The sequence below is a fragment of the Aotus nancymaae genome, unplaced genomic scaffold (assembly GCF_030222135.1).
Source record: "Aotus nancymaae isolate 86718 unplaced genomic scaffold, 86718_ANA_hifiasm-v0.15.2.pri h1tg000059l, whole genome shotgun sequence".
Classification (NCBI taxonomy): Eukaryota; Metazoa; Chordata; class Mammalia; order Primates; family Aotidae; genus Aotus; species Aotus nancymaae.
In genome coordinates, this window is record NW_026988473.1 from 74,501,869 (window position 1) to 74,527,628 (window position 25,760).

At 35.6% G+C, this 25,760-nt stretch overlaps 1 long non-coding RNA gene across 1 annotated transcript in view; it reads right to left on the reverse strand.

Annotated features, from left to right (window-relative positions):
- Positions 1-25,760, reverse strand: part of LOC135270136 (uncharacterized) — a 323,021-nt gene that overhangs the window by 157,255 nt on the left and 140,006 nt on the right. Inside the window, exon 2 of the long non-coding RNA XR_010338386.1 lies at positions 22,515-22,613. This is a non-coding gene — a long non-coding RNA (uncharacterized LOC135270136). The remainder of the gene's footprint in view (positions 1-22,514; positions 22,614-25,760) is intronic.

Sequence of the window (25,760 nt, forward strand, 5' to 3'; positions counted from 1 at the left end):
TAGTTCACCTACTTGACTTCCTCTGTTTCTCTGCTCATTGTTGACGATTTACTATTACCTTTCCTGGGTCTTGGTCTAGACAAGATTGTTCCACTGAAGTTATGTATTATTTATACACTGGCCATAAATCATACTAATTATAAAGGACAAAATTCAGGTGAAGAATGAATAACAGTGTGTTTCCACAGTTCCTTTTCTTACTCTAGGGCTAGATCCAGAAATTTAACAAATTCTTTGTGAGAAGAATGCCTTCAGATAATCCTTTGAGGACCTTCAGAAAACATTTAACAATATTAAAACTTCTTGGTCAAAACTCTATTCCCTTTACTTACTCCACAGTAGCATTTATAATTCAGTGACTTTTTTAAATAATTTTGTATTTTTTAAATTCACAGTGGAAGCATGTTTCTTATTTTCTCTTTCTTAAGTTCAAGGGTACAAGTGCAGGTTTGTTACACAGGTAAACTTATGAAATGAGGATTTGTTGTACATACTATTTCTTCATCCAGGTATTAAGCCTAGTACCCATTAGTTAATTTTTCTGATCCTCTCTTTCCTCCTAACCTCCACCCTCCAGAAGGCCCCAGTGTGTATTGTTGCCCTTATGTGTTCTCATTATTTAGATCCCACATATAAGTGAGAACATGTGGTATGTAGTTTTCTACTCCTGTGTTAGTTTAAGATAATCACCTCCAGCTTCACCCATGTCCCTTCGAAGAACATGATCTCATTTTTTATGGTGGTGTGTTATTCTACTATATACCACATTTCCTTTATCTTGTCTATTATTTATTTCCATTTAGGTTGATTCCCCATCTTTGCTATTGTGAATGTTGGTACAGTGAATATATGTGTGCATGTGTCTTAGAATAGAATACTTTATATTCCTTTGGGTATATACCCAGTAATGGGATTGCTGTTTCAAATGGTATTTCTATCTTTAGGACTTTGAGGAATTGCTACACTGTCTTCCACAATACCTGAACTTAAACTCCAAGCAACAATGTTTAAGTATTCCTTTTTCTCCACAACCTCACCAGTATCTGTTAATGACTTTTTAGTAATAGCCATTCTGACTAGTATGAGATAATATCTCATCATGATTTTGATTTGCATTTATCTAATGATTAGTGATGCTGAGATTTTTTTTCATGATTGTTCACTGCATGTATGTCTTCTTTTGTAAAGTGTCTATTCATGTCCTTTGCACACTTTTTTATTGCATTGTGTTATTTTTCTAAATTTAAGTTTCTTATAGATGCTTTCAGGTATACCAATCACTCATAGATTTGGTCTCTTTACATAATCCCATGTTCCTCAAAGGTTTTCAGACTTTTTTCTTTGTTCGTGTCTGCCTGTCTTACATTGGAAAGCCAGTCTTCGAGCACTGATATTATTTCCTCCAGTTGATCTATCCTGCTATTAATACTTGTGATTGAATCGTGAAGTTATGTTTGTCACGTCCATCAAGTCAGTTACATTCTTCTCCATACTGTCTACTTTGTCTGTCATCTCCAGCAATTGTTCATTATGATATTTAGCTTCCTTGCATTACAATGTGCTTCTTTTTTTCACCCCCTTTGGTCACACCTGCCTTATATTTTTCATTTTATTATTATTGTACTTTAGGTTTTGGGGTACATGTGCAGATCATAAAGGATTGTTGCATAGGTACATACATGGCAAGGTGATTTGCTGCCTCCATCCCCCTGTCACCTATATCTGGCATTTATCCACAACCTCCCCACTCCCCTCCACTGTCCCTCCCCTAGTATGTGATGCTCCCCTTCCTGTATCCATGTGTTCTCATGGATCAATACCCACTTATGAGTGAGAACATATAGTGTTTGATTTTCTGTTCTTGTGTCAGTTTGCTGAGAATGATGGTTTCCATATTCATCCATGTCCCTACAAAGGACATGAACTCAATGTTTTTTATGGCTGTATAGTATTCCATGGTATATATGTGCCACATTTTCTTTGTCCAGTCTATCATTGATGGCATTTGGGTTGGTTCCAAGTCTTTGCTATTGTAAACAGTGCTGCAATGAACATATGTGTGCATGTGTCTTTATAATAGAATGATTTATATTCCTTGGGGTATATATCCATTAATGACATTTCTGGGTCAAATGGAATTTCTATTTCTAGGTCCTTAAGGAATTGCCGCACTGTCTTCCATAAGGGTTGAATTAATTTACACTCCCACCAACAGTGTAAAAGTGTTCCTATTTCTCTACATCCTCTCCAGCATGTTGCCTCCGGACTTTTTAATGATCGCCTTTCTAGCAGGCGCGAGACAGTATCTCAATATGGTTTCGATTTGCATTTCTCTAATGACCAGTGATGATGAGGATTTTTTCATGTTTGTTGGCCTCATAAATGTCTTCTTTTGAAAAGGGTCTGTTCATGTCCTTTGTCCACTTTTGAATGGGTTTTTTTCTTTAAATCTGTTCATTGTAGATTCTGGATGGTAGCCCTTTGTCAGATGGGTAGATTGCAATAATTTTTTCCCATTCTGTTGGTTGCCGATTCACTCTAATGATTGTTTCTTTTGCTGTACAGAAGCTCTGAAGTCTAATTAGATCCCATTTGTCTATTTTGACTTTTGTTGTCAATGCTTTTGGTGTTTTAGTCATGAAGTCCTTGCCTAAGCCTATGTCCTGAATGGTTTTGCCTAGATATTTTTCTAGGGTTTTTATGGTGGTAGGTCTTATGTTTACATCTTTAATCCATCTGGAGTTGATTTTAGTGTAAGGTGTCAGGAAGGGGTCCAGTTTCTGCTTTCTGCACATGGCTAGCCAGTTTTCCCAACACCATTTATTAAACAGGGAATCCTTTCCTCATTGTTTTTGTCAGGTTTGTCAAAGATCAGATGTACTTCATCTCAGTGAACTTCGTTCCTATTCATATCCTGAATTCTACTTCTTTCATTTAAGCCATCTCAGCCTCATTCCGGCTCTGAACCCTAGCTGGAGAGGTGATGTGGTCCCTCGGAAGAAAGAGGGACCTATGGCTTTTTGAATTTTCTGTTCCCATGTGCTGATTATCCTGGTGGGTTTACCCACCTTCAATCTTTGAGGTTGCTGACCTTTGTGTTGGTCTTTTTTTTTTTTTTTTTTAACAGTCTGCCCACTTTTTCATAGGGATGCTGTAGTATGTTACGGGTCCACTTTGAGGTATCACCCTCCCTCATTCCCTCCATCCAAGGTTGGCCTAAAACCTCTGTCAGTCAGACAACACCAGTGGGGGTAGCCAGAGACCCTGATTGGGAGACTCCACCCAGTGATGTGGAATGTGGTCAGGGACTCACTCATAAAAGCAGTCTGGACAGTTTCATGGGGTTGCTGTGCTGTGCAGGGGTACTGTTTTCACCCTCGGTTTGCTTGGACTCTCCAAAGCCTGAAGGCTAAAACTGTTAAGTTCCCCAAACAGCAAACACGGTGGCCCACGCCTCCCTCTGGGATTTCTACCCAGGGAGTTTTCAAATCTTTGTAGTCCAGAGAACACCTTTAAGGTGGCTGGAGGCCCAGGTTGGGAGGTTCCACTCAATGAAGAGAAATGGCATCAGGGACCTGCTTAAAGAAGTGATGTGGTCATGCTTTCACAGAGCAGCTGTCCTGTGCTGGGATACTGCTTCTGTCCCTGGCTGGCCTGGACTCTCCAGAGCCTGGAGGCTGGAACACCTGACTCTCCCAAACAGCAGAGAAGGTGGCACGCCCCCTCCCTCTGGGAGTGTGGTCCTTGGGACTTTTCAAATATCTGTCAGCAGGAGAACACTGGCAGACGTGTCTGGAGGCCCCATTTGGGAGGTCCTGCCCAGTGAGGAAGAACGGATTGGGAGTCTACTTAGAAAAGCCGTCCGACCACATTTTGGTGGAGCAGCTGTGCTGTGCTTGAGGATCTCTTCCAGTCCTGATCCGTTTGGACTCTCCAAAGCCTACAGGCTAGAATTATGAAGTTGCCCAAACAGCGACTGAGCTCTGTCCCATGTAGGTACAACTCTGTTACTAATGGCTGGCTAGAACTCCAAGCCAGTGGGTCTTACTCTGTGAGACAGACCTATGTCACATGGAAATGGGGCCTGCAGAAGATTGCTGCCTGCCTACCTGGATTCAGCCTCCTTCCTAGAGGTATGCGTGGAGATCTAACTTCCCACTTTGTCAGAGTTGCTATTACCTTGTCTTGGAAGCCTGGAAAAACAGGGTATCTAAAGCTCCCGGGTCACGACGCATGCCTAAGCAGTTGCTCTGCTGAGACTCCACACAGCAATCTGTGTCAGGCTGGAGGCCTTTATGGAGCGGATTCATGAGGGGATCTTATGACCCAAGGGTTGCAAAGACCCATGAGAAAAGCATGGTTTCCCGGGGTAACACGTTCACTCACCACTTCCTTGGGTGAGGAAGGTTCCCTTGGCTCATTGTCATTTCCTAGTTTCTGGTGTTATCTTATCCATAGGCTATATTTTAAAAATATTTTGTGAATGGCATACATGTATTATGCAATTTCTTCATGGCAGAGGTCATTTAAAAGTTCAGAGTTTTGAAACTCCTAATTTTTGTTTATTTATCTCAAAGCTGTTTCTAATATAAATTTCAATGGCTATCTTAAAAAAATAAAGCACCAAGTATTCTGCTTTACTGCTGTGTCGTCTCTTTGCTGAACATTAAAGATAAAAATGCTTTAGCTATTATTGGAATGGGGAGGAGGAGCCACTATTTAATTGGAAGTACAGTAAAAATACACATTTATTATTGTAAAAAAGTAGTATGTCACTATACCAGTATTTCTTCCCAGTTGTTCTGTTTACCCTCAGTATTTTGTCTTGTAGTAAATTAGTAACTTTTTTATACACACATACATACGCACACACAAATCTATGTAAAATAATCTATGATTACATTTATCTCCTGAAATCACTACTTTTGTCTAGTTATCTAATTGTGTTTTTGTTCCCTGTTTTCTAAAAAAAAGTCCAAAATCTCTAGTTTGGTATTCAAGTCCTAAAATATATTATTTCACCCCACATTCCTGTCCTAATTTCTCATACGTTTTCTGTAAATATTTATCTGTCTTACAACCACCTACTTACTGTCTTTCTCCATTTATCTAAAAGTCCCTAAACTTGCAAATACCTCTCAAACCCTTTTCTTTGATAACTTACTCTATTACAGCCACTGAAAGATGATCTCTTCCCACTGGAAACAATGATAATGTTCTCCTGTATCACAACTATATCTCTTAGCTGTAGTTATATCTTGACTATTTCTGTTGCACTATTCTCAATGCTTTTACAGTTTGTGAAGATAAAAATTCTCTGAATTACATGGTCCAGGCCTTCTCTCCTCTTATTATCTGTAATAGTTGTCCACAGCCTTTTGCACCAGGGACTGGTTTCTTGGAAGACAATCTTTCCATGGAGGGAAGGCAGCGGGGTGGTTTCTGGATGAAACTCTTCTACCTCAGATCATCAAGCATTAGTTAGCTCAGAAAGAACACTCAACCTAGATCCCTTACATGTGCAGTTCAAAATAGGGCTAATGTTCCTATGAGAATCTAATGCCACCGCTGGTCTGACAGGAAGTGGATCTCAGTGGTAATGCTCCTTTGCCTGTGGCACGCTTCCTGCTGTGCACTTTAGTTCCTAACTGGCCACAGCCCAGTACCTGCCCACAGCCCAGGGGTTGGGGACCCCTGGTCTATAACATCCTTTGCACTGAGTGCCCAGTCAAATAATTGCTGTTTAATAGATTTGTCAGAATCTCAAGGAAGTCTACTACAACCTAACAAGAGAAACATTTTTGTTCTAATTATTTTGGCCATTCAGTAAATCCTTTGAGATAAATAATTCCACTTTATATCTGTGATATTTGAAAATAGAAAAAAAGAACTTATAGCCAGTAAAATAATTATTTCATTTGTCATCCCAATGCAATGAAAATACCACCAAATAAACAAGAGAAAATCATGATTTAATGCAACAAAAACACCACAAAATAAATGAGAAAAAAGAAAATGTACGTATCCATCTCTCAAAATTTCTAAAGAAAAAGACCAGTAAATTGTTACTAGTCAAATAGAACTGAGTATCATGTTCAATCTGAGACTTTAAAAATGCAGTGCTTTTGAACATCCTCTAAATATGAATATAAGAAAGTTCATTTGAGGCTATTTTTCTGCCTCATGTAGTACAAATGAGAAAATGCAGTAAAGAATACTGAAGCAAGTGTAAGAGTTATATAGTTATCAGAAATACAATAATGAATACAGAAGAAGTATCAAAGTGATGTAACTCTGTCACCGTGACAGAGTTTTGTCCATCACTTTTTTATACAAATTAGTCCCAAAATATCTGCAAAGGATAAAATGTTTATATTCTGTTTGGAGATCCTATTTAATCCCACATTTCCTGATAATAATAACAATAATATTTGCAGCAACAAAAACCCATCTAGAACAGCTATTTCAATTTTCAAATTTGTTGTGCTACCAGATATTCAAGGTTATTAGTAAAAATTAATTGAATTGTATTTAATAATTCATCATTCATATATTTTATTAAATATGCATGGAACAATTTTGTTCTTTTCAGAAATAATGCTAATGAGTCCAAAGATCAAACTCTTGAAAAAGTCACATGCATTATACCCGAGGAAATTATAAAATACTAATCAAAGCTTTTTCCTATGAGAGATTCAGGTCTAAACAGTTTTCATAAACATTTTTATGCCATATATTAAATTCAAAATAAATCACAAATATGCAATGTCATATAGTTTAGAAATAAAATTAATTTTAAATATGTTAATTAAACACACAAATAAATGCAAGCTACGTTAACCATTGTAAATTTGCAGTTCTGGGCTTTTTATTATCACTGACTGTTTTATGATTATTAGCTAGAATATTTGTATAAAAATCACACCTATCTAAAGATTAGAGTAAAGTACTATGCATCATAAAATCAATAGACACAAATGATAGGAGTCAATGTAAATATACTGGATTGGGGGTAATTTAATTATATCCAAAAGGAGGCATATTAATACTTCAATATGTTATCTCAGAGGTATCTTAAGAATATCCAAAAAGATTAGCCAATAATAGGGAATAGAAGAATCTGATTTTACAGGTAAGAACCACTAAAGATGATGGATGTATAGGGGGAAAAATTGACAAACTAGAGGCCATCCTCTTCCAGACACACTTCAAAATTATGTACATGTATGTACACGTGTGTTTGTGTGTGTGTCTGGTGTACACAATGGTTGCTGCATTACTCTTTGAGAATCATAAAAGAGAATGATTTACTAAGACAGTTATCCAAGACAATTAAAAAAAGCACAGGCTATGCAAACATAGATGAGCAATTTAATTATTTTTTTCTGGTAGTTATATAGCACACAATTGCTGGTCAAAAGAAAATTTTCAGTTTACTAGTATCATTGCTTACTTTGTGACAATTCTGTTTGAATATCAGATGTCATTTTGATTAAAATTATAGTTCTACAGTATCAAGCCTTTGCAACCTCAGCTCAAAAACTCTCCTGAATAATGCTTACTACTGTTGATACCTTAGGACATATGAGGGGTGTGTGTGTTTGTGTGTGTGTGTGTACATTTAAATATATGATCCAATTGAAATAATAGTTCTTATTTTTAGAACTTCATGAGGCTTTTTAAAATTTTATGAACAACTAAACAAGAAAAAATGTTCAAAGCGTTTCTGAAGAGAAAGTCAGGATGAGGGAGGTATTACTCTATTATATGTTAGAACTCAGCGTGAAGCTAGAAAATTACTTGGAAATGGACAAAATAAAAATGCACAGAATCCCAGCTTTTTGTTGTTTGTTTGTTATCAATGGGATAATTTTTCTCTATTTGATTAGCTCTTGGCCTGTTGTCTGTTTTTTATTAATTTACTCATTGCTTGCATGCAAGTTTTAATATTTAGAATGTATGGTTTATAACTTACAATCCACACATTTAATAAATATGCTTTCTCATTCATTCATGGCCTCAGATGATCATGAGAATAACCCTGCAAGATAGTCAGGTCTGGCATTGTAATCTTCATTTCACTGATTAAAAATAAATGAAAGGCAGAGAGTTGACTGGACTACCCCAAGATCACACTGTACATCAATGATGGGACTGAGAGAACTTAAGACTCATGCAGGTATGCTTTCAAAATAACATATAATTCCAGATGATAAATACGAAATAAATTGAACTTTTTCACTCCACACCTAGTTCTCTATCCTTAACCATCTGAGCCTTAGATAATCTGTTAGAATCTCCTGTAAATGATTCGATTATATATGATACCAAACGCTATAAAATACAGTGTTGGGACTCTAGGTAGCAACATTTCGAGGTACCCTCAACATTGCTGCACTATTCATATGTTGCTATTTTTATTATTTGCTCCTATTTTCTTTCTTCATCTTAAATACAAAGACCTACTTTACTCTTCCCTTAGTAATAATTAAGAGGTCAATAGTGTGATGTGCTGTTTATTAATTCTTCTATATATGCTTCTGTAAATATGTTTCTGTATATTTATAAAAATCCCTGCCAGCGTACTGGGTGAATTATCATTCTTGCCATCAGTGGCAGGTATAGTAAGTTTTATAATGATTGCCTGTTGCAAGGAACAGAAGTCTTAGGGTAAATAAGATACGAATTATGACCAATTACTTATTAGCCCTCTGTTTCTGGAAACCTGTCTAAAACTAAAATTTTTCTATATATTTGACTAAAACAATAAAACTATGCTTAGTATGAATTGTTCAGAACATAAATAATGTATGTCAAGTGACTGGCACATAGAAGCTGCTCAGTAAATTGTCAAGATATTTATTTTGCAAGTCTCAATACATTAGTTCTTAAAATTGCACATTGGTTTCACTCCCTCCATTCATTGTTACTACCCCACTTATAGCAATTACTTACTCACTTTCTAACAATTTAAAAACTTATCAGCCTGGCTTCCCTTTCAAGTCTTCTTTCTCCTCAATGTATGATACCAAACACGTGCTAAAATTCCAGCACATTAGACATGTTCCAAACTTTTCCCACTGCTTTACAGTAAATTCCTTATGTTATGAAAATTAAGATATTCTATAATATAGCCTTTAATGTAAATTCCAGACTTATCACCACCTTTACTACTGCATAAGTCCAAGCTGGACTTTTATGCATTTCTTTTTTTTTCTACTTCTTTTTTAAGTAATTCTCTAACTTCAAACTGAATTCTAACATATAATAAAGTAATACCCCTCTCATCTTGACTTCCTCTTCAGACATGTCTGAATATACTTACTTCATTAATTTGTCATAAAATTTAAGAAGCAGTTGATCAACTACCCAAAATTTGTTACAATTTATTTGAAATTTTATTAAAGACTGATGTTTGGATGAATAATATCTGTAAAATGAATTCCTGTCATCCATGGTGGTGCATGTCCCTATTTGTTTGTTTCCTTTAATAGCTCATCATAAAACTGCATTTGTCTTCCTACAGAAACCTTAAATATATTTTATTAAACATGGTTTTGGATATTTGGTTACTATTGTAAATAATATTTTTTCTTTAATATTCAGCAGGTGGTATATAAAACATGCTGTTAGTGTACAAAAATATAACATTTTTGTATTTTAATCTTATAACCAGCCAGCTGGCTAAATGCTCTCATTACATTCAATAATATATATATGAATTATTTTAAATTTTCTAAATGAGAGATTATAACATCTACAACTACATTAGCTTCTATTTCCTTCTCTCCAATACCTACGCCTTTAACCAAGTCTAGAACTCCTCATAGAATGTTGAATAGAATGGTGATAATATTTGTCTTAACCAGGGTTAACCCAGAACAAAACAGGGATTTATACTGTGGAGAAATTTCAGGGAAGATAGGCAGGAAGCTAATGAGAGTAAAATACGTAAGGAGAGGAAGGCAGTAGAGAGAGTACTTTTGATTTCTGATTGCTCAACTTGATGACAAATGAGGCCATTTGTATCATCAAGATTATATAAGATACTATGTAGATTTAACTTCGCAGCTGTTGAATTGAGAAAAGAATGCAGAGAATTAATTCACTGGCTTCTGCCCTACCCTGGTCAAGAATTGTCTATGAGGCATTAGTTCATTCAGCTTCCCAGAAAACATGTGCATAAAAATCACTTAGATTTCCCTTGTCTCTTAGGTCATGCTTTTAGAAACATCCCAAGACAGAAAGCAAAAATGTGAGGTGTAAATGAGGCAAGGTGCTGTGAGTTTACACCATGAAGCTGAGTGACATAAATACACTTTAGTAAAAGGAGAGCCAAAAGGATGTGGGGCATGGCATAAGTACCTAATATAAAGGGTATCTTTGTCTTAAAGAAGATGTCTCTAATTTAGGATGATGTCTGCTCAAGGTTTCTTACACCCTTTATTGTATTAAGAAAATCCTCTTATTAATTTTGTAACAATCTTCCTTGTAAATGGGTTTTAATTTTTTTAAACTGTATAGAAAAGATTATATCATTTTTCCCTTTAATTAATTTGTTGGATTAAGTTTCTGGATTGTCTAATATTATATCATCTTTGTATACCTGGGATTAAACCAATATGGTAATAGTGAAATGTTTTTTCTGTACATGGTTGTGTTTGATTTTTTAAAATGTTCATTAAGTTCGTTTTTTTGCATCTATCATCATAAGAGAAATAGATGTGCAATTTTTCTTTCTGACATAGTTTTCTCTAGTTTTTATACCAGGTTGATGACAGACTCATAGAAGACATTGGAAGGCATGCCCTCTTTGAAATTTTCTGCCAGAGACTGAATAAACCTGGTATCATGTGCTTGAACATTTGCAAGAACTCATCTTTAAAACATCCTGAGCCTAGTGTTTACTTGTGGGATTATCTTAAGCACTGTTTCAATTACTTGAATGCCTATAGAATTATTCATGCTAGTTTTTTTCTCCTTGATTTAATTCTAGTAAGATGTATTTTCTGCAAACTTTAATTTAATCAAAAGTATTCAAAATTGGCAAAATAGTTGGCATGTTACTTCTAGTGTTACAATTTTATTACTATCATCATATATGTATGTCTTTTAATCATTGTTGACCAAAGTTTTTCTCTCTTTAATTCTTTTTTCAAACAACTACTTAGGCTTTGGTGATCTCAGTGGTATTGGTTTATATTTTGATGAATTTTGCTAGATTTTTACTTTACTTGTTAATTTAAGTTTTATTTTTATTTTTCTAATTTGTTATGATGGCCATTTAGCTTATATATTTAGAAGTCTTCAAATTTTCTAAAAAACTAAGTAGGCTATACATGTGTTTCTTAAAGAATTGGTTTGTTGTATTCTACAAATTTTAATATATGTTTTCATTATAATTCAATTTCAGTCGTTCTTTAGTATAATTTCTTTATACCATAAATTATTTAGCAATATGTTTTTACATTATTCAAGTGTATGAGATTTAAAATTTGTATTTTTGTCATTAACTTCTAATATATATTGTGATCAGAGATGATAATCTTTATACCTTTCTCTGAAATTTTCTAAGACTCTATGAATGTGTACTTGAAAAATATATTTCATTAATTATTATACATAGAATTCTATATATATCCATTAATTTATTGATTATGGGTAAGTTTACTGATTTTGTTGTAAATATTTATATACCCCTTTGTCATTTATGTTTTTTACTGTTAAAACAGTAGATATGTGTTCAATCTACTGCTAAAATTGTGAATTTACAAATTTATCTTTGTATTTCTCAGTTTATGCATCATAGTGAGGGAATGTATTCTCTCCCCGGGTCCACAAGGGGGAGTAGTTTCAAAGGCAAGAACTTCCCAGTGACACGCCCGACCTGCCTTCTTCCAGGTCTCCATCCCGGAGCTTAGAGATCTTTGTTTCATGCGGGAAGATAATCAAAGATCAATCACTCCAGCGGAAGTTTAAAGGAACTCCTTTCATAGGACAGAAAACTTGAATAGGGTGGGAATTACTCCCAGGTTAAAAGTTCCCTTCTCCCACATCTGGGCGGACTCCATTTCTGGATCCTCTTCCATGACATCATGGGAGCTGCTCTCTATCTCTTTCTCCTTTTTCTCTCTCTGCCTAAATAACTCACTTTCTGCAAAACTCTTTGGGGTCCAATATTTACTTAAACGAGCCACTACACCTAGCAGGGTCCTCTCCCCGAGTCTTGGGTGAGTGAGGGACCAAGAGCCTAGAAGAACATATCCTACTGAGGAGCTGAGCCTCTCCTATGCCCCGGAACCTGGTCTCAATAGATTTCATTATTATTTCATTAATAATAGCTATATATTCTTGGTAAATTGAAACTGCATCATTAGATAGTGACACTACCCTAAATAATTTTGTCTTCAAGTATATTTTATCTAACGTCAACATGACAATTTTTGCTACTCTGTGAAATGAAATAAAAACTGTGTGAAATATCTTTATCTCTACTTTCTCTTCTAATTTTTGCTCATCCTCATGTTTCTTTTGTAATCAGCATATAGCAAAATTTTGGTTGTTATTCTCAATCTTTCAGAATTTGTCTCTGAACTATTAAGGTTGTCCGTATATATTTATTGTAACTATTGACTTGCGTAGAGCTGTTACTGTCTTATTTTTGTATTATATTATTTTGACAATGTTTATTTTAATTCTTTCTTAAATTGGCAATTGTATACCTCTTCTAATAAAATATAAATCAGCATCTTTTCACGTCTTGGTCTTCCACACTTCCTCTCCTGATTTAAGTTTTGCATGCAAAAATTTAATGAGTTTCTCAGTTACAATACTTCTGATACAGTGCATTTCTAATATGGTTTTTATCATGTTTTCATATTTAAGTGACACTTTGAAATTGTTTTTTTTTTTCCTCCTAAATATCTTGTTATTTTGATCTGTGAACTCAATTTCCTCAGAATATTAGCTTCTTCTTTTCTTCAGGCAATGAGAATTAAGGAAGACCAAAACTCCAGTATTTGTCAGACTGATAAATCCGGAAGATGTGGAGTAGAAAAGCCCAAGGGAAAAGCCATCCAAGAAAACCAGACTCAATCATTCCTTTTCTTACAAAATAAACACTTTTATCAGTTACTTATCCTTCTCAGCCCAAGAAGTATTCATTAAGTACTTGGAATATAGTCCCTTATCTCTAGAGTTTTGAAAGGGAAAAGACAGGAAATAGAGAAGCAATTGACTGCAGTCAGTAAGCCCTAGGATTCTCTGATGGTTATTCCTAACACACTTGGACACAGCTGTGTGGCACGGGCATTATTTGCCTCCAGGAAATGTCCTGGAAAAAGTAAGAGCAGAACTGTAATAATCCTCACTGTACTTAAAGCTCAGCAGTGCCTGACTGCCTCCCGTCACAGGTCAAAGCTACTTCTTCCCACACACTAATTTAAAACCTCCAGTCTCCCAGAGGTTTGACACTGTTTTCTCCCTTTTCCCTACTGATTCCTCTGAAGCGGAACTTGGGAGTGGAAGCCAGCAGCCATGCTAGTTCAACCGCTTAGTCAAAACTTGAACCCATATTCACTTTTCTTTGAGTTGCTGTGTAGCATTATGTTCTCCTTTGTTTACAAGGAAGATATTTACATTTCATGCTTTCCTATCATCCTGTCATGGCCAAGAAAGCTCATTAACTTTCCCATCATTTTTATCCTTTTTTTACATTTAATATTTCCCATTCATACAACTCATCATCCCCTGTAGTAGTATGCTGATGAGCACTGTTTGAAAAAACAACAACAAAAGCATGACTGTTTTGCATCTGCAGATCTCCATAGCTTAAATACTCCTACCAAGGTTGATTTTAAGCTATCAGCAATTTAGTAACTTCCTGGCAACCCAAATTTCCATGTTTGCATAGAAATAAAGTTCGTATGGGTGGAGAGGTCAAGATCTGTTTTCTTTAGAATTCTCTTTCTTGACATTTTTTCCCCTGATGGTCTAACACTGTATATTGTTCTCCTTCAACAGGGCTAATTATAGGTGACACAGATGCAAATATTGTTTAAAACAAAGATAGCTCCCAGCTTGAGTACCATAAATTCACAATAAAAATCAGATGATGAAATCTACTATAATCATTGCCTAGGGCTGCGGTGAAAAAGTAACACAAATAATGTACTTTAAAACACCATAAATTTTTGTCTTGCAGTTATGGAGAACTCTGAAATCCAGGTACATTAGGGCCCTACCCTCACTGATGCTGTGAGTAGAAGCCTTTCTTGCCCTTTCCTAGCTTGTGATGGTGGCAGGTGTTCACTACCTGCAGCTCCATCACTCCAACCATGTCTCTATCATCATCTGGCATTCTCTCTGTATGTCTCCACAACATCTTATGAGGACATCAGTCATATTGAATTTAGGGTCCAGCCTACACCAGTAGATCCCATTTTAGCTTAACTAATTACATCTGCAATGATTCTATTGTTAAATAAGGTCACATTTTTACATTCTGAGGCATAGGAATACTTTATGTTGGAGGACACAAACCTGTAACATCTAGTTTAACTTCCTTTTCATTATCTTTATGGGTCATGTAGTAAGTGTTTCTCAGCACTGATTGCCCATTCAAATTATCTGAGGAATTTATAAAATATATACACTTGGGTCATACAACAGATCACTGGAATTTGAATTTCTCTGAATGGGGCTAGGACACCTCTATTTGTAAAAACACCCCTAGGTGATTATGATGCTCAATTGCATGTAAGACCCCCTCTTAGGGGCCTGCCTTGTCCCCCAAACATGGAAATAAAGAAAAATCTTGAGTTCCTTCAAAGGAAATTCCAGGAACCTAGCTAATTTTAAGAAGTAAATAAGACCTTGATAAGCCAGAAGGTAACAGTAGCAAAAATCAATAGCCAAGGAAGCTGGAATCATGGGGATGTTCAGTCTCCTACAGAAACTAAAGATAACATCTTAATGTATAGCTCTCAGTTAGAAACCCAGACACTCACACACTTGACCCACCAGCATGTACATCTCAGATAAGGGGAAAGTGAGGACTGAACATTGACTTCCATTCCTTGTTCTAAATTTCTTCCTAAGAAGCCTGGAGAAAATCACACCATGAGCTGGAGTTAGCATTCTTTTCTGCTGATCCCAAACTTTTAAGTAAAGCTTCTCTTCCTTAACCAATTGCAAATCAAAAAATCTCTGAATCCTCCTATGACCTATAAGCCTCTGCTTCTAGATGCCCAGGCCATTTAAGCAAAAACCAATATGTAAGCTCCATACATTGATTTATGATTTTGCCTGTAACGTCTACTTTTTTAAAATTTACCTCTGCCTTTAGAAAGCCTTACCTATAAGGCACCGGGGAGTCTGGAACTTAAGCATTAGCTGCCTAATCCTCCTTGCTTAGGGCCTGCAAACCAGCACCTTCCTTTCTACAGCTGCAAACCTCTGTATACCTATCTGGTCTTACGGTGCCAGGTGAGTGGATCCCTGTTCAGTTCTGTAACAAGAAGGCACATATGAAATCCAATTAATCCTAAATCCTAGTCATGGCTATCAGCAGGTAATACCTTAATGGATATATCATCAACTTCTATTCTACTGATTTGTGGCTTAGCATACACAGTAGAACCCTCAACGTGTCCTTAGTTCTTGTATGTATAATTATACCCTCAATTAAATTGATATAATTTTGAATTATATATGTGCGCACACATACATATACAAACTTTTTCTAGAATATAACCTTCAAGAGGCCAGGAACTTCTATCTGTTGTGCAGTGTACTGGAAAGTGCCATACCAATGGGAAGACAGAAGGTGGTGGAAATGAACAGCCTCCATGGGAAGGATTATCCCTAGCATCCTTTAGAAATCTCAATACATGAATATGATAAAAAAGATGGCCAACTGACTTAATATTCTTTTTGAATTACCTAATGACAATGCATCTCTTATCTTTTGCTTCTACCCATCCCTGCATTTGCCACTTACTCCTGGCACATCATAGGTGCTCTATGAATGGTCATTAACTGGGTGAATAAATGAGTGCACAATAAATACTTGGTGAAAGGGTGGAAGGATGGATACAGAGTCAAAAGGAAGAGTAAATGAATACATATATCTTCGCCTATGTAAGTAAAAGAGTTAAAGAGTGAACCCCTTTAATAAACTTTTGGCACTGTTCTTTAGACTCAGAGATTCTGATCTCTTATCCCATAAGTTATGACTTGCTTTGGTAAGAGAGAAAAAAAAAAACCCTCTAGACATGAGAGTCCATAGGAAACTGTTCCATACATCCTAGAAGTAGGATCAAAGTATTAATACAAAGTAAATGCAGGTAAAAGACACAGAGGAAAAAAATTAATATCCAGCATAAAAAAAGTAATAAAAGCCAAAAGAAAAAGCAAAGCCTGAGCCTGAATACACATAGGAATGAAGTCATGGGATTTTTTTTCCTTCAGCAAGAAAGAAAACACATAAAAGAGAATAAATGGGAAAGGGCAAATGTTATAAATAGTGGCAAAAGTAGGAAAATGAAAGCAAGGGAAATGGAGCATCATGGGAAAGGAGAGGAAGAAATAGAACCCTCGAGGAAGGAATAAAGCAGGCTAGCAAAGAAGCAGATTGCCGGCCTCTGATTGTATTTCATTCATAACTGTTCTTACATTGTATTATATTTCTCTGGCAGTAGTCCCACATCTCTCTACGTATGAAGGAAGGGGGTGGCAGAAAAATGTTGCTCTGGAGACTTGAGATTTATTTCCCCATACCCTTAGTGTTACGCTGATTTTTTTTTTTAAATTACATGCCACTGTCATGTTCAAAATAAAACTTAAGACAGACTGCATGCCATGTATCACTGTAAGGATTGCTTTTATGCAGAGTGAAAAACTAATGAAATTCGGTTAAATCCTAAGCAAATCAGAAACCACTGAGGTGGATACCATCTTCTATACTCTTTTTATTTTATCATAACGTGTGCCTCCAATGAACGATATGAAATTGAATAGGTGACTTCCTGAATTAAGAAAACATTCTCTGGAAAGTATGAAAATATTGCTATAGAGAGCCTAGGTTTTTTAATCTATACAGACTTGCATTTATATCCCAGTGAACTTGGACAATTAAACTATCTAAGCCTCAGCTTCCCTAGGCATAAACATACATATTAATAGTAATTATCTCATTATGGTTTTCCTGATGATTATATAGTATAAAGTGTATAAAGTTTTTACCGTAGTAGCTGGTAAGTATTCAAAATAATGAGTAATCTTATCATTAAATTCATAAACGAAACGTTTTTTTCATTTTAGTATTTGCTGCAAGAAAAATTAATCAAATCTTAATGTTTATAAACTTACATTCAGAGTTAAATTAGCTAATGAAAGGAAATATGTAATTAGTTACTTCCTCTATTCTCCATAGCTACTTGGAAGAGAAAGAGTATTCACTGTATTTTCCCATTTTCTATATTCTTGATGCTCTAACATTTGGTGCCATGATTCCCAGAGAAACTACCCCTCCCAGGGCTAGCTAATTCCTAGAAATAGCAAAGAACTCCCCTGCAAGGGCTGCTTTGGGTTACAAACCAACCAATCCAGAGCCCATACCCCCGGCCCTCTCCTTTATCAAACTTTCACACATCAAGCCAGTAATTCCCCTGCCCCAAATCACCCTCGGGCCAGATACCTGAAAAGTCAGAACTACCCCCAATAACTTAAAACCCTCTGAAATTATTCAAACAGTCTAATTTTAAACTTTAGCCTATCTACTCTGCCTTGACATTTCTTCCTGTAAATGCCACAATATTTACAGGGCTGTGTCCTCCCCTGTTGCTCCTTTGTCTCCTGAATGACCCTCATCCTTCCCATGTGACCCTTCACAGTGTGTCTCCTGCTTCTAAGGATCTGTCAGTATAAATGTTTTCCTTCATGGCAATCATTTTTACGTGTGCATGTCTTACCTGCTTAAAACAAATCCTGGACACATTTTAACACAGAAAGAAAAATACGGTTGTTCAACACTGTCTCATTCAGATAACCACTGCATGAAAATCATTCCCTTATTTCGAAATTCACTCTACCATCTTGTAACACCTTCTCTCCAACCTAAGATAAATCTAGCAGCAGCCAAACTTGACAGCCCTGTCCTAACCTCTTCAATAACCTATGGCTTACACACATTGTTTACACTAATCGTCCACTCTTGTCCTTGACGAATTCCATCTCCTTAGTATTCTTTTAAGTCTATTGACATTGCTTTGTAAGTTCTCATCTTAGAAACTTCATCTCTATTTTAGCTACCCAGTAGAGAGCTACAACCCAAATCATCACGCAGTCTTATTCAATGTTCAAGTTTCGGAAGCTTAAAATCCTCTACTCTGACAACCACTTCTTACACTGTATCTTCTTCTAGTGAGAACTTCCTCCTGTAGTCTGATTACTTGTCCTTTGATTTCTCACTTTTCTTTTTTTTTTTTTTGAGACGGAGTTTTACTCTTGTTACCCAGGCTGGAGTGCAATGGCGCGATCTCGGCTCACCGCAACCTCCGCCTCCTGGGTTCAGGCAATTCTCCTGCCTCAGCCTCCTGAGTAGCTGGGATTACAGGCACGCGCCACCATACCCAGCTAATTTTTGTATTTTTAGTAGAGACAGGGTTTCACCATGTTGACCAGGATGGTCTCAATCTCTTGACCTCGTGATCCACCCGCCTCGGCCTCCCAAAGTGCTGGGAGATTTCTCATTTGTCTTATACTGAGTATTTACCACTCTTTGGCTACTTACTTCTCCTTATAGACCTGAATTTCATGCCAGTCATATTACTGACCTATATCTCAAAACACTCTATTTTTCTATCCAAGAATCTATCAGTCTTGATGCATTAAAAAAGCCTCAGTGCCTGATGTTTAATGCTTACTTCTGAGCTTCCAAGTATTTTATTGACCTAATTTGTACCAAATCAAGTTCAGCCAATTCAACCATGCTGTACTATAACTAAGCAATGATTATTATTTGTTGTTAGCTCTCATTTACATAGTAACTGACTCAACAACTTTTCCATACATTGTAATTCCAAGTCAAATTTGTACATCCTTTGTCTTTAGTAGTAGTCATTGTCTTATAATCTATCAAGGAAAGACTTCTAATGCTACCATCTTCAGTCTCTCTTTTTCTAAATGGGAGATATAAATTATAAATTTTTATTTTTCTTCTAATCAAGATAAATTTTTCCCCAGTCTCTTAAAATCCATACTCCACTGTAATCCATTTGCCTCACCCTCCATGAAACCAGAATACCATTTAAGACCCTTTCAGTGGCAAGTGGTTAGAAACTCACAGTAAAATTACAAGAATGCATAGCCAAATTTAAGTGAAAAATCCCACAAATAAAATTGGCTTTAGGAATGGCTAGATAAAAAGGACCAAATGCTACCATGAGGACTATGTTACCCTGTGCATTCTGTTGCACTGACTTCATTCTCAGTTTCCTAGAGACAGGTCACCACAAACTTTGCATTATTTCATAATTCATTATAATATCTATGGGAAGAATAGGAATCCACTCCCTTGTTAGCACAAAAAAAAAAAAAAAACTCTGAAATTGTATCTCAATATCTTTGATACAATAGTTTTTCAATCGTATGATGTTTCTAAATCAATCTCTCACCAGTTGAAGGAAGTGCTTAAATTGATCAGGTCTGAATTCATGAAGCCCAGAATTAAGGAAGATGACTGAGTAAGGGAGTATGAAGTCAATTGTATCATGGTCACACAGACAAAGAAGAGAGGGTTAATTTTCAAATATAAATTGGTTTAGGATTTTGTAAAACAATATTAAATGTCCAAAAGACAACAAATAATACTGCAGTTGGTTCTATTTCTTTCTCTCTATATATATCCTTTTACATGTATGTCTTCTTTATACAGGATGAAATTATAGAAAAAAACTCACTAAAAGTTATGTCCCTTGGACCAACCATCACAGTGTAATCTGTTCTTGTACCTTAACATTTTTTGAAAATCCTGTCAGTATCACCTATTCTTTTGTATCATGGTGTGTTAGGAAACTATTGCATTTTTATTTCTCCTGCCTTACACTCAAACTGATATTATGAAGTGTTATTGATAAGTGCATTCTTGCTCTCTCCCGTAGGTCAATTTACGTAATGAGCTATGCAATTTTGCCTCTGTTATTACATCTACCTGTCGAAATTCTGCCTTTTCTCGGTCACCAAGACGCTGAAATAGCTCTTATCGCATCACTTCTCCCCTAAGTCTTCTTGTCTCTTATTAACATCTTTTTTACTTTTAACAACATCAATGTAGATAATGACGTAGGGAAAGCTTTCTTTTCTCTATTTTCTTCAACTAGTCTCTACAGTTTTATATATCACTTTTTGGTTATGAATTTCTATCCACATTTTTAATTTATCTTTTGTGTTCTCCACCTACCTCCTCCCAAATTTACAGATACCTTTTGACATTGATTTTCTTAATGTCTCTACCATGTCAAGCTCAATTTGTGCTAGACTGATTGCCTTCAAAGACAATTTTATCTATTGTTAATGGTGATACCATCATTACTATACTTAAATTATGAATTCTTTAATCAAAGAACACAAAACTCAACATATTCTCTGAAATAACAAGCACTCAAAATATTTGCTACATTGGATCTCTTAACTCACTTTTAATCCTCTCATGTTTATTATTTTGTCAAGTCTGGTACAGTCTTTGGCTGAAATATCATTTATATTTATTCCAATTGTTATATGTCATAGATACATTCATATTTTCTGACCTTCTCATATCTCTATTTAGTAACTTTTTTGATGGTCTCCAACTTCATTTTGCCTACCATTTCTGATATGGATGCAATGGTCAGTTAATCTTTCAAGAAAAGTTATAATTATGACTTACCCCATACAAATAACATATACAATCAAAAACCTTCAACTCTGTCACTTGTCATGTAAAGTCTATTTATAGTAGTCTCAGATTTCAGTCCCTATGTGATAATTATCACTAGTATCCTAACAAACCTCTACTACTTACTAATTCTCAAACCCTATATTCTTAATTATTTGGAGGATGTTTAATTTTTTTTCTTAGATAACTGAGCAAAAACTTCATTATCAGCTAAGAAAATTGTGTTAACTCCTCTATTAGAGTACTTACTCTAATGTATTGTATTTTAGATATTTTTATACACGTTATCTCTATTCTCCTTAAATGCCATTCTTTTGAGGGCAGAACCCATTTCTAGTTTATCACTGTATGCTGCATAGCATCTAACTAAAGGCCTCAAAGACACAAAAGCTTACAAATATGTGTAAAAATAAACTTTGTGTTTGTGATTTCAGATATTCCCTTTTTAAAGTACTGCCGCTTTGTTTGTAAAAGTTGTTTATATTTTACTAAAAATACTATTATTAAAAAATATTGTGATGACTCCCTCCTTTTTGGATTTCATTTATTATGAAATTATTTAAATTATTTAAATCCAGTCATTCTTCAGTTCTTCTCCCAAGGGAAATTTTGGCATAACATATATATATACACACACATACATACATATATACACACATATATAAACATGATGGAGATAGCCTTTCACTATAATTTTCTGCAACAACTATCCATTTTCTCCCTAGGGAAATTTTTTTCCCCTTTAATTCACCTGTTAAAGGGAGGAACACACGAATTCTGGATCTTAATAATGCCACGCTAGAAGTTTAACCACAGAACCCAGAAGTCTCCAGCCTCACAACATGGTAAGCAGGTATTTGCTCGCTCCCGAAGAAGGAAATGCAAATGGTCAAAGTCAGTTATCTCAGTTCCCCTTAGTCAAGTCAGCTGTCTTCTATTCTGTTTGTTCAGCTGAGAATCATTTTCTTTTAAAATGAAACTTTAACCACAGGCTGAGGAAGATTCCCCAGAGATTCCTCCGCACAAGACTTCACACAGGACCCAAGAGCATCCCAAAGCCAAGCTAGCTCAGGGACTGCCCACAGACTATTTTCTCAGTGGCATTTTGCTTGCTGCAGCAGTTAAGAGAAAGACAATCTTACAAACCCTGGGGGTTAAATGCTGAGGCATGCTAAGTTTTCAGGGTTTTAGACTTTGAAGGAAATGAAGCAAAAACCCAAAAAAGGACCCTGTAAATCAAAATGGCCTGGCTTTAGTGGCAATTCCCAACTATCAGGACAGTATAGAATGTCTCTAGCTGTATCCCAGAGACTCCTAAACAAAAGGTGACGGCATAACAGCAGAAAGTCTTGGGCACAGAAACATTTAGGGATTGTGAGCGTATGTTTGGAAAAGGTCTCCTCTGATGTTCCTCATTTCCAGATGAGGCAGTGACAAACATCTCTTGAAAATCGGGTTTTCAGGATACCAATAAGGATATTGAGAGTTAAAGATATAGGATAGATTTCAAACACACACTGAAATTAAAAAGTAAACCAAGACTAAGGAAACAAGTATAATCTCAGACACCACTTACTGCTGGTATCAAGGTTCTCCTCCTCTGGTCAGCTGTGAGCTATGTCCAGGCAAATTCATGCTTTATCCATCGCTGTACCCACAGTCATTGGCATGGTACCTGCAGCAGAGTAGATATCAATAGCACATTTTACATTAACAGCTGAATGAAATTGAATGAATGAATAACTTGTTCAGGGCCTGACAGAGCTTGTTACATAGCTAATAAAACAAAAAGACGAGGGCTGGGTATGGTGGCTCAGGCCTATAATTCTAGCACTTTGAGAGGCCAAGGCAGGTGGATCATGAGGTCAGGAGTTCAAAACCAGCCTGGCCTAGATGGTGAAACCCCATCTCTACTACAAATACAAAAATTAGCTGGGCAACAAAGCCAGACTCCATCTCAAAACAACAACAACAACAACACGAAACACAATGAAATGAGACAGTATTTTTTTTGTCCCATTTTCTGCAGGAAACCATAAGCATAATCTTTAACATTCATTCTATGCTAAAAGAAGACAAAGGTGGTTTAGAAAACAAATTTAAAAATAGTTGCAACATCTCCTAAAGCATATTTTCATTATTTCAGCTAATTAGTTTTTAAAATTGATAGAAAACAGAATTATTCTGCATAGGTAAAGTTCCACACCCTCACGATGCTCATGCTCTGTACTATAATATTGCTAATGTCACAGCTGCCATGGCTACAGCCTTCTTCTACAGTATTTCAGTTCTATTTTCATACGTACAAAAGAATATCACTGAGCTACACAAAATGATGAAAGACCAAATTGTATTGACTATATAACTACATTTCCATTTTACAAATAAAGCATCAATACTCGAAGGCCCTGTGTTTATCTTTGTGATTGTCCCTGTGATGCATTCTCCTCCCTTCCTAGCAAAGATAACCATTATCCTAAATATTGTGTTAGGTAATCTTTGCTCTATTCACAGTTTTAGTTAAGTGTGTATGTTTATGTCTATGTACATATAAGAAATATGTTTATGTATCTATGTATATTTGATTGTAAACTTTATATAAATAAAATAATGTAGAAAAAATTAAATTGTTTTTCACACACAAAAATTTGAGGAAAATTCATCCATGTTCGAGTGTGAATCTACGGTTTATTCATTTTCTCTGCTATATAGTATTTTATTATGTGAATATACCACTATTCATCATTGTTTTTTTCTTATTAGGCATAGCATTAATTCCAGTGGATTATTTTTTACTTAAAAAAGATGCATTTAAACATGTTTTTATATAAATCTTTCCTGAACCTGCCAAAAATCTATTCCTGGGACTAGCAATTCTGCAACATCAGTGTGTGCACAGTCAACGCTATCAGGGAAGCTTCCCACAGCAGCCTATGAGCAACCATGATGCTGGACATTATTGAGATTCCAAGACTTTTTTTCTTAATCCTGTTAGATATATACTAAAATTTCATTGCAGTTTTAATTAGCAATTCCCCACTACTAATTAGGTTGAGCATATTTACATATTTATTGGTTATCTTTCATCTTCTATAAAAGTCTGTTCATATTTTTGGTCCACTTTACTGAGCTGTTCTTCTTTGATATATTGATTATATATATATACACACACACACACACACAAACACAGAGAGAGTCTTAAAATACAGCTATCTGTATCTATATCTTATCTTTATATATTATACAAATTACTCTTTAATCAATTAAACATACTGCAACTATCTTATTCTACAGTTACATAAAGGCTCAGTATTCCTTTTTTAATATTTTTGATAAATGAAAATTCTTAGTTTTATTGATAATTTTTCAATTATTGTAATAGACTAAATATATCTTGCTGAAGAAATCCTTGTCTAATCCCTAATAAAAGATTATTTTCTACATTTTATTTTTATTAAAGTTTTGTCTTTGACATTTATCTTTTATTCTACCTGGAATTGATTTTTTAATATAGAATAATGTAGATAGCCAGTTTCACACTCTTCCATATGGATAATGAATTGGATTACTTGCACCTACAATTGCTTACCCAAAAGTTTTATCTTTCCCTACTGCTCTTCAATGCCAATGCAATCTCTGTCTCATGTCAGTTTTCTTATATCCATGAGATGGTGTTTGCAAACTTTGTTCTGTAATTTTGGCCTAATTTGTTGTCTTTTTCCACAACCATAAAACATAGATTCAATTAGTATAACTTTTTAAAAGATCTGGAATTCTGCGAGGACAACTCTCTCTCTCTCACACACACATACACACACTCTCTCTCACTCTCACACACATACACTGTCTCACACACACATACACTCTCACTCTCACACACATACACATACTCTCACTCTCACACACACTCTCACACACTCTCACACATATGCACATTCTCACACTCACACACTCACACATACACACTCTCACACACTCTCACACGCATACACACACTCACACATACACTCTCACACACGTACACACTCTCACTCACACACACTCACACTCACACACATACACACACTGTCACACACACACACATACACTCTCACTCTCACACATACACTCTCTCACACACACACTCGCTCTCACACACACTCACTCACACACATACATTCTCTCACATACGCACACATTCTCACACACGCACACACTCTCACACACATGCACACACTCACACACATGCACACACTGTCACACACATGCACACACTCACACACATACACACACCTCTCACTCACACACATGCACACACTCTCTCTCACTCTCACACTTCCCATGGTGCTCTACAATCATGGTGCTCTTAAGTCATGTCTTGGCTTTTTCTCGCTCTTTCCATTTTTGGATATATTTTAGAACTAATGTATCAACATCCAGAAAATATATCTGTTTATAAATCAAAATTATATATAAATCAAAATTATAAATCATTCTCAGGATAATTTACATTTTAAAAATATTATCAATTAAAAATGGTATAGGTGTCTCTGTTTAGACATTGTTGCATGCATTTAAAATGTTATAAACATTTTCACAAAAGTCTTCCATGCTTTATATTATGCTGCTTTTCTATACATGTTTGTTCCTATTATAAATACTACATTTCTGCAATGTATTGACTACTTATGTTGCCATAGTATTAAAGTACCAGCTTCATTTGTGTATTAATGTTTTAAATCTAGGTATTAATTTTTGAAAATCTAGCATCTTTGTTAAATACTACCAATGCAAATAAATTTTTACTAGGTACTCTTAATTATCACTTGTAGACATTTTCTGT